The sequence below is a fragment of the Pavona decussata genome, unplaced genomic scaffold, assembly GCF_977016875.1.
Source record: "Pavona decussata unplaced genomic scaffold, jaPavDecu1.1 SCAFFOLD_102, whole genome shotgun sequence".
Lineage (NCBI taxonomy): Eukaryota > Metazoa > Cnidaria > Anthozoa > Scleractinia > Agariciidae > Pavona > Pavona decussata.
Genome location: NW_028145517.1, coordinates 1,440,105 through 1,451,253, shown reverse-complemented (window position 1 = coordinate 1,451,253; position 11,149 = coordinate 1,440,105). Strand labels below are relative to the sequence as shown.

Here is an 11,149-nt window from a genome sequence, read left to right as displayed (position 1 = left end):
ACTATTTTCATTGAACTGGAATTAAGATTATGAAGGAAATTAAAGATTTTGCTGTGTGTGCACGTAAGCAGCACTACTTAAATACGTGCTTTTTAAGCATTCAAATAAAAATATCTCAAAGTAGAGTATTAAACTTTTCTTCAAATCGCGATATATAGTGGTCAACCGTATGACATTTAAATTGATACATTAAAAAATGGGGGTCACCGTGCTCGTTTAGAAGAAAAGGACCATTTATTTTCCTGCGAGCTTAACCTCAAGGAAATCCCGTAGTGTTGTGCGTGCGTGCGCTCGTGCGCGCGCTAAATGACGCAAAAAATTATGCGCAGCAGGGATGCGCAATGCAATTTAACGGAATCACCTTAACGATAAATATTTAAAAGTATTAAATAGAGGGGTATGGGGCGACAGTCTTGAAAGCTTTAGTCTGTACCATCTACAGGAAATGCCCCTTTTTAGACCCTAGAAATTTTTGAAACTTTCAAAAACAAAACGATTTCGTGCAACCTCAGTCACAACAAGTTACGTCAGTAAAGGAGAAAAATTATTTAGTTTTACCAAGTAAACAGAAACAAATGAGCTCCGCTATGCAAATAGTACTGCTACTTTTTTTACCCTTCATTATAAATAAAATATCTCAGAAGTCTTACGCGCTGTTCGGAAATTATTTACATTTGTAATAAGTCAAAATCATCCAAACGTCACCCCTGATATTAAAGGTTTGTGAGATTTGGACGATTTTAATAATTGATGGGTGAAATAACTTCTAAATACCACATCAACTTGTGAGGCGCTTGTAACAAATCAGCAACTTTGGACGCGGCGCGCGCGACCCGAAGTCTTGCGAAGATTTTTTTAAAGATAACCCGAGATCAAGATCAAGAGAATATTCCTCGGGCCATTTGCTGTTGTTTCCTAACATTTGTTTAAAATTAGACTTCGATTTCGTTTTCTGAAAGGATAAATTGTTTCCGTTTCAAAGTCACACAACAAGATCTTAATAATTTTAGTTTCTTAATAATTTCATTTTCATGTTTCAGTTCTTTGAATCGTTGCGGAAACAGCAAACTTAGATATGCTTAAAAAGAAAACCCCCTTTCCATTTAAAAGTCAAATGTTTTACCAGCTGAAAGAAAAACAATAAGCCGTATCATAAATATATTATGCGTAGACGAGCTCTCATGGAAAACCGCCCGAATGTCTACTTCACGTAACGGTTACAGTATCACGTAACCTGTGGATTAAAAGTTGTGTTTAGGCAAACTTTTGGTGTTTTAAAGGAATGATACAGTCGGCATTTGTAAAATACATATGCGAAAAAAGCACCTCAGTTTCTAGATTTTAATATACTGACTCAATATGGAGATAATGAACTTAAGGTTGATAATCTGATGGTATCGGGTCTTAATCCAAAATGGCGGTATGACATTTATCGGCTATTGCATAATCCAGTACTCTGAACTAAAGTCGAGCCTCTGTTAGTGAACACCTTGCTATAACGGGTACCATTACATAATGGCTACTTGTTTTGGTTTGTTCTCAACCGCCGATCCATTCACTCAGTTCGAAACCTTCTCCAGAAACCTCGCTATAACAGGCACCTTTCTTCGACAGTGCTAACAATGCAAGGAAATTCTGCAAGAAGATGCCTTGGAAAAGGGGTTCGACTGTATCTAGTATCTCTAAATAGGTCATATTACTTGATATTACCTGATGCTTTGCTTGTTTTCGTAGAAAGAAGGAACGCTGTAAAAATCCATGTTAACGCCATTGAAATAATTTCAGGTGACGCGAGTGACGAAAATATATAGACCTTCTAGCTATCAATACATACCGTCGACTGTTTTCGTCTCAAACTCGAATAAAGAACACGTTTCGTACTTGTTTCTCTAAGAAAATGAAAGAGGGCAACAGTCTTAAAGAAAGAGAGAGTCATGTTCTAATAATAAACGTACTTGTGTCTAAAACAACTGCAGTCGAACCTCCCGTTGCGACCACCTCTCGTAAGCGACCACCTCTCATTAGCGACCACTTTTCCAAAATACCAAAAGTTTTCAAGTCAAATCACTTTAGATGGAACCTCTCGTAGGCGACCACCTCTCGTAGGCGGCCACTTTTAGAGATGATTTTTTAAAATTTTCAATTGTTTTTAACCTCCCGTAGGCGACTATTAGACACACAACCTGCTGTATCTCTCCTAGGCGGAAAGTGAAAAATGTTTCACTGTAAAATATTGGCCATATAATTACGGCGGACGCCGTAAATCTTACAGTCGGAGCAACCGGAAGTGTTTCCCGATATAGCTTAGCATTGAAACAATTGATAAAATACACATGCGCTATACTTCACACTGAAATAAACTTTAATTAGATTGAATCATTTGTAGGAAAAAACTCTGACTCTTATCTTTTATCTGTCTTATCTTTTTGCCTACATGTTCCGTTCCTGAAAAATTTAGACAGCGCTACTTGGAGTAATAAAATAATCAAGTTTCTTTCGCAATAATTGTCTCAATCGCTGTGAGATACAAACAATAATCACCATAGACGCTAAGATTTTTCTTTGCCTAGAATGATTTTGGACCAGTCTTAATATACTTGTAGGGAAGAAAAGTTATTACTATGGGTTTCGTTAAACACTGGCAAAAGGATTAGGTCTCCGTTAACAACCCGAAATTTAGACCCCCTGTGGTCTGACCTCTTGTAAGCGACCACCTCCCGTAACCGACCACAAATCCTTGACATTATGGGTGGTCGCTTACGGGAGGTTCGACTGTAACTTTTAAGGCGACAAAAAGTTATTTTTACTTTTTATCGCCATACACAGTTGACACGTAATTGTGCTCTGCTTATGGCTCAAAGGCTGAGGTGGGACAAATATTGTCAGTGAAATAAACAGAGCTTCAAAAAACAGGGAAATAGTTTTGTAATTGCTGACTTCGCAGCAGACTATTTCAGGCTGCGTAGGTGAACAGCCTGGGTTGCCTGTGCCAGAAGCCAGATGCTTTTGAGATTTCTCATCCTTGGAGACCCAGGGGTAGTTAGTCCGGTGGAAAGGATTTTCGTGGGCAAAAGTTTACTCTAAGAACGGGAGGGCCCATAAAAATAACTCTTACCAAACCAGTTCTGGATCAAAAGCGGGGAATTCAAATGCTTCTGGAACTGGTTAGGTAAGAGTAATTTTCCAGGGGCTCTCCCATTCTTACAGTAAACGTTTGCTAACGAAAATCCCTTCCACCCGACTAACTGCCCCTGGGTCTTTGATGATGGATGGTGATTTCTTGGACACCGAATTTGCCTCGATTTCGCGTTTCACTGAAATCGAGGTCTTTGATATGCGTGTTTATTCTATTCCACGGGTAGTCAACACTCGACCGTCGATAAAGTGGGATGTGGCAAACTTATAGCGACAAAATCCCTTTTCGTGTGGAAAGCTACGTTTTTGTGGAAGCGAAGAGTTGTTAAGATTAATTCCCGTGAATTGAGGCTCAGAATATTTAAAGCAATTCCTGGAACTGTACGGTAAAATATATTCGATGTTTTATTGCAGATTCACTTTGTTTTATTTCTTAATCGATAGAATGCTTAACTTATTACGAGCTTTGTGGAAAATATGAAAAAAGTCGCATTGTTAATTTACTTGAAATTTAATTTTGATTCGTGAGTGGCTTGCCTTATAGTCCCTGGTAACGGTGTACAACTCGCGAAAACACGATTCGTTTTTTTTTTTTTTTTTTTCAAGTACTGCCGCAGTTCTTACCCGACTAAACGCTATATGTAAACCAGTTCTAATCTGGGTACAATTTTTGCATAGCAATAATATATAGTTGTACTTTGTTCCCTGTCCCTTCCGCCCGACTCTTGGGAAACCAGCACGCACTCTCAGGAACTTGATCGTCACGCGTTTTCCCAATGACCAAAATTTCTTTGTTCGAGGCCATATGTTGTCTTTATGCAAGTAGATTAACTTTTGGCCGTTCAGTTTGTTTCATGGGCGATTGTGCCAAGATTTCTGTTATATATATTTTTTTGTTTTATTGATTCTTCAGCTTGCACAATTTTTTGAGTAAGGTCTGTGTAAGTAACACGTATTGTTATCTGCGTTTCGTTTTTCTTCCCTTTTGTACCATCTTATTGTGTTTTATTTTTCTTTTCATTGTTATTTGTTGTGTATTAGTGTCAACATTGTAAGTACAGTATTGTAAGCATAATCAGCTTCGTCTAGTACAATAGTTAATGTCAGTTCTGTAGGTAGTTATTTCAAAGTAGTATCTAGTATTGTAATCATTTATTGTGTTCTGTAAGGCAATAAAATTATTTAAAAAAATTATGTTTGAAAACACGCCAGCTTAGGCTAAGAAACATCTCAGATCGCGAGATTTTATGACCGGAATATCAGTCGATCTTTCTACATACACTGTATAGGAAAAACAAAGGGCCTCTGCTTGCAAAGTAGAAACTACAAAACTCATCCCTAACATAATGCCTTTCAATATTTATATAATCCTAAAAGTACGCGCGACGCTTAGCACCAAATCACCGCGACATCACTATCTCAAACTTTTCATATTCCCACACATGCTGATCATAAACAACATCTTCGATAATTAACTAAATAATTCGCCATAAACATGGCATTTACAAGCTCCGCAGTTTCACCAGCCTTTCTACATGTATATATATTAATGCCACGTTCATCCAATAGCAAACTACATCAAGTCCGTGATCTGTTCACTATCTAAATTAACGACATTGCCCTAAACCACTCTTCTTTTCCATGTGCTTTTACCCTCAGCACTTCACTTTCCAATGGAAAGTACTAGTAAATTTAAAAAATAGGTACGCATTGCGTACATGTGGATAGTGCTGTGCACGCGCTGCGGACCTGTTTGTTTGCAGACACTCACTCACTTACTCGCTCACTCTTACATGCTTTACGACATAGTAGGTAGTGCATTATAGAGTGCATGACCCACAAAAAATAAACAGACGACACGAAAAGGCTACGCATGCTCCATAATTTTGTCGACTGCACCAGCCAACACATTTGATTTATACCACATTTTGAACGGACATATTTGAAGTCGTCATCGATACGTTTTTGCCTCTCTACCGATAATCTGGCCCTGAGCTTACCTGTTATCTGATACAAAAAAGGGCGTAATTATTGTATTTCTTAACAAAGGCCCAACCGTCTGTGGGATTAAGGCCGTCTTCACAATGATACTTTCCTTTGTTTCTACAGACCTAAAATCACAGATAAAACGTTTGAGCTAGAATTTCAGACTCAATTGTGTTGGTTTTCTTTTCATCACGTGACATGAAAAACGTGCAAAGATTGACTTGACCACAACTGATTGAAAGTCTATTTAGCACCACCTTAAACTATTTTTTTGACGACAAACTGAACACACCCAGAATATCTGTTCTATAAAACATTAAGTTAGCGCACCATGACCATACCTGGACAGTGTTACAACAAACGTGTTGAATAATATGTGATATCTACTAGCACGGAGTCAATCAGAACGCGCGCATTCCACCTCACACACAGGCCCGTGTGTAACAAATAAAATACTATGAGACAAAGATAGCATTTGCCTGCGTTTATAACTGATAATTTATCCTGCATTCACCCCTCTTTTAAGAAGTTAGAAGCACCTTGTAAAGCAATTATACCATCGGAAAGTGCTACTTACTAGCTCTATAGGAGCAATTACGGCTTGGAGAGGTTGGCACTGGACTTCTTTGACCTCGGTAAGAATGTTATGAGTGGTACGTAGTGATTGAAGGACAATTTATAGGCTGTAACTGTAATGGCACGGAGTGTTGTTCTAGTCCTAGAAAAATTTGGAAAAATTGTACTAAATGCTAAATGCAACACAGACAACAAAAATTATACATTCTACTTGGCTAAAAATGGTAGTAACAGGAGCCGATGATCATGGGTTCCCGGTAGTAACTATACAGACAACATGGAGTACGTTGTTCAATGGCCTCGTAGTTGAAGTGATTGCACATTCGACTTTTAGAACAGTTTTAAAAGAAGTGTTTTAAAACGAAAACACGTCATGACTCTGGCCAATCACGAGAGTTCCAAAGAGCGCAATGAACCAATCAGAACTCGAAGCAAAGGCATGTTACCGGCGCCAAGCGCGGGAAAACGCGTGCGAGCAAGTCACGATTGGTTTTGTTTTTGTTTTGTATTGGTTGAGAAAGTGGCGGAAGTTTTGAGAACTCGACACTCACTCACTCGCTCACTCTTACATGCCTGGCGAAATAGTGGGTAGAGCACTATACAGTGCACTACCCTCAAAAATGATAATAAAATTGACACCTCACTTTTCTTGTCATCTAGCAATGCTGACTTTGCTACCTGAATATTTCTGTGCCAACTCAAATTTTAAAGCCAGTAAAACGTTGACGGGAATGTTCATGAGATATTTGGTGTTTTTATAACCTTCCTACCCCAGACAAGGTGTGTCCTCTTCATACAAACTTGTTATAACCAGTTCCCTAAGAAGAGCGGTCGTCACAGACCAAGCCTGCGTTACCTTCAGTAATGTCCGCGCGCAAATTTTACGTTTTGCCGGGCGACGAAGTCGCCACGAGCGGTGGAGACCGTGTCAACTGAGCGGCGTAGTTAAAAAACGGCTCTGCCCTGATTCGTGGTGAGGGACAATATGGTGAACAGTACCCAGAAAGGGTTTGAACGAGAATCGAAAGGCAAAAATAAATATAAATAAATACTCGAATAAATATTTTTGTAACTTTCTCAGTTCTGAACCTGACCAGCAGATTCGTGTCATTTTTGCCCCACTTTTAAAAAGGTTTTCACAAACTGGAATCATTAGATCAACGAATTTCATGTGGCAAAGGCGTTTTACTATACTAGACTGCTGCAGCAGACACCGTTCATGGTTTGAAACTCGCGCGAGCAACGCGCGAGTTGCGTGTCATCTCCCATGAATCTTTGTAAGTTGGGAACCATCTTGCAGCTTGTGGCAAGAACCACTGAACGTGTGACGGAAAAAATGGTCAGTAAACTTTACAACTATGCTTTTATGGTCGCGCTGTTAATAATCTTTTTGTACTTTTGCATATATAGAAAAACTTAAAACGCCTAGTTTGCCTTTCAGTGTGCTGGTCAGAGAGCTGAAAGATGCAGAACTCGGTCTGCAGAACTGCAAGACACTGCGGCTAGCGGAGCTAAACGGACAAGGCGAACTGGTAAGCTTACCTTTCTGCTCTGCACTTTAACGTGGTTAATGATTTCCTTAATAAGTGGATATTAAAGTAAGGCTTACGAGACGAAGGGACATAAACTACAATTTCAGACGAAGGCCACAGACAGCTGAGGGCCAGGAGCTCGGCGCATTATTGAGTTTAGGCTTATCTTAAGGACGGTGCCTAGTAATACCGAAGTATTTTTGTGCGGTTTATGACTATGCGGGAAAAGCAGATCTTAGCAAGGCCTATTGGAATCCAAAAAGAAAATTGGGGGTAACCACGCATTTTTCAGAGATAATTAAGCAATAATATCTCTAAAAAGCGCCAAATATAAAGCAATGTATGGGATTTTTTTCCTAAATTGAAGTTTAATTATCTCTGAAAAATGCATGGTTACCCCCAATTTTGTTTTGAGATACCAAAAGCATTTGCTAAGTTCTGCTTTCTCCGTATAGTTTTAAACCGCGCAAAAATATCCCGGGAATTAGTAGGCACCACCCATAGGAAACCCGAGTATCTCGCGATGCGCAGAACGTATGCGCAGTAACAATAGTAGGCACCGTCCTTAAAAAAACTGTATGAATTTGTATGGGTTTTAAAAAATGTGAATTTAGGCGAAATCCTTGCATCGAATTAAAATATATAAAATTTCCATTCAATTTTTGACGTAAAGTTTAGGCCTTATTAATGCACCTAGTAATGTAAACCCTGCGGGAGAGGGAAGGAGGAGGTGGGGTGAGGGGTGGGGAGTGTGGAGTTGGGCAGTGCCAACGACAACGAGTGCGGATTCTTTAAGAAGGTCAATCCCCTCTGTGGCGTTTTTGAGTCTTTGATTTTGACCTCAGGGAGAATGGCTCCACGATTCAGCATGGTTGTCTGGGCCAGGCTGAAGAGTACATGTAAGGCAAAATCTGACAAGATTACGCACCTACAGAAGCATTTTCTAAAAGGAAACAGAGAATTTTCTGAAAATTTGTTTGTGCACTTTCCATGCCCTGTAGACTGATTGATTGTATGCAGTGTCAAAAGGAACATCTCTTACAAATTTCATGGACTTCTTACCGATCATTTAACAAAATTTTATCCTGCGAAATTGTGCAGAATATCACCTGGTACTTGGCCAATGAGGCCGTAGGCTGAGTGGCCTTAAGTCAGGGGATATTCCGCACGATCACGCAGGATAATTGTTTTGTTATTCAACACATTGATAACAAAGCAGAGATTTATTGCAGAAAGGTGGAGACGATCTTTATTTGCCACTTTTCTCCTCGACACACAAAATTACATATATTGTAGGAAATCTGTTGTGTACGGACGAGGAATATCGAGTGCACCATGACCATATTTGGGCAGTGTTACGATGCGCTGAATAATAAAAATTGTCCTGCAAAGTCGCATAGAATAATATTGCCTGATACTTAGCTGATGAGTTGGCTAAAATCGGGATATTCCTCAAGATTGAGCTGGATAATAATTATTGTTCGTTGTTCAACACATTAATAACAAAGCACAGTTTTATTGCAGAAATGCTATATATAAAAGATTTTATTTTACCATTTTTCTCCCCAACACACAAAGTAACGTGCATCATAAGATATCTCAGTGTTGACTACAGAAAACGAATATTCATTGCACCTTGACCATGTTTGGGCAGTGTTACAATATGTTGAATAATAATTAACAATTATCCTGCGAAATCGCGCAGAATATCGCCTGATACTTAGCCGACGAGGCCGTAGGCCGAGTTGGCTAAAATCAGCGATATTCTGCAAGATTGAGCAGGATAATTGTTTTATTATTCAACAAATTGATAACATAGAACAGGTTTACAGCAGAAAAGCTGGAGGCGATCTTTATTTGTCAAAAAAAAAAAAAAAAAAAAAAAAACTTGTAACATTTTCCCGCGCGCGGACCGGCATGAATGAAAGCGGTAGCCAGGGGGGGTCAGCAGCGAGGCCTGGATCCGAGTTTGCATGATCGCCCCAGTTAAAATAATTTGGCCGAGCGAGACTTAGTGCCGACTTTTAGATAAACAAACATGGCGGCGATTTTAGGTGAAAGCGCCTCTGTGCGGATTCGCAAACAATTTGGCTATTCGACGCCCAAACATCACAGGGAAGTTTCGGTCTCTCTTTTTCCTGAAGTTTGGTCATCAAGAGGGATCACGGATGCAAATTCTGCAGCGAAAAACGAAAATACTGTAACCAACGACTAGCTGACCCACATAGCTCACAGGGCTAGTCCAGTAAGACTTCTTCCATTCCACTTTATCGTTACCTTCCCTATAGATTTTTTCATTTAAGTACTCTGTAGAATCTCCTCCCTTTACAGCAACTACCCACTGGGAGTCAACAAACTGTGGAGGTTCTGGTGATCTCATTTTCTGTTTTGCTAAAGTTAAAATGTTACTGTCATACTCTCAACATCAGATTTTTCTTCTCTAATCTCTTCTAAATGGTGACCAGTTGGGAGGTGATGTTAGCAGCATTTTGCTCTTCAACTTTGCCAAGTGAGCCAGAAATATTGACTTTTGAATTCATTATGTATGCTTGGTAATAAATCTCATCATTTTAAAGAGGTGAAGTTATCTTTCATTAATTTAGATTTTGTCTGTCTTACCTCTGGGGTGAGAACTGGAACATAAAAGAGGCAGGGCGCAGCAATACTCCAGCCAGTCATTACACTGTGCAAGTGTGTGAAAATGTGCAGTAATTGCATAATTTACAATATGCTAATTACACTTGACTATGTTACACAATATGTACCAATTAAACAGTATTGCAATATGTTACAGTTCTGATGTATATTGTCATGTTTTGATGACATAATTATACTGCAGAGTAATGTGGTCAGCTGGGTTAATCCTCGAGTTGCTAGAAACACTTCAGTAATCAAGGGGTGATAATTTAGATTGTCTTCTTTGAAATGGCTGTTCAATACATAGAGAAACCATGGTTGATTTACCATCCCGGGATCTATTTGGTACTGTATCTCCCTTGCAGTTGGGTTTTAGGGTGTATTCCCAGTAGCCCCTTTTGGCATCCACCAATGGGGGAAAACCACCATACCGATACAGGTGTTCATGGACATCTGTATTGTAAAGGGTGACAGGTAATACAATAATATTTACATGTACTTTCCAAGGTTTCTGCACATGCATGTGGTTTCTGCAAGATCTCAGTGTACCAGTACATTGTTCACCCGGTGCTACTGAACTCAACTTCCCAATTTCTTGCATAGAGAATAAGGACCTGAATGTCTTTTCACGTAAGTTTATCTCCCCATACAGACAAGAGACAAACACCCTTGCAACCGCTCATACAAATCTGGTAGCTCTATTCACAATAATGTTGAGCAATCTTCTTCTGAGATCTTTATCAGCTATCCTTTCCAGTTGCAAAATTTTCTTATCTAAAAATTTCTTAAGGACTCAAGCCGTTTTCCTTGTGTATGCATTTAAACAATTTGTGCATTAAAATTAAACTTACAGGAATAACTGTCGTCACGCAACATTTAAACAGAGGGAGAATTCCATAAAATAAACATGCTGTTTCATTCGTAACGACGCTTTCAACAGTTGATACGCATAAAATGTGGGACAAATACTTTTAATAAGCTTACATTAAAGTTCCAAGCTGATCTTGAGAAATAAGCTTACATTCTGGGCTTTCGCGATGACAGTCGTGACACACTGCGTGGCCTCTAGTTTCTTCAGAACTGAACAAGAATCGAAATTGGACTCTACTATTTTGTCGACGGACAATATCTTCCTGAGACAACGAAAACCATAATCGTTCGCTACATTACAAATCATATTCTTCACCACATACACTCGCTGAAAACATGTCGCTCGCAATTTCATTGCTGACGACTCTACTAACCTAAAACAAAGCTGGCACCTCATTCCAGCGGTCTTGATT

The 11,149-nt window shown here is 39.3% G+C and overlaps 1 long non-coding RNA gene across 1 annotated transcript; it reads left to right on the top strand.

The window, feature by feature from the left end:
• The first annotated feature begins 7,002 nt into the window (after positions 1-7,002).
• LOC146471531 (uncharacterized) lies at positions 7,003-8,299 on the top strand. The gene is made up of 3 exons (XR_014866780.1): positions 7,003-7,036; positions 7,139-7,229; positions 8,075-8,299. It is a non-coding gene; the product is annotated as an uncharacterized LOC146471531 (long non-coding RNA).
• Positions 8,300-11,149: the final 2,850 nt, after the last annotated feature.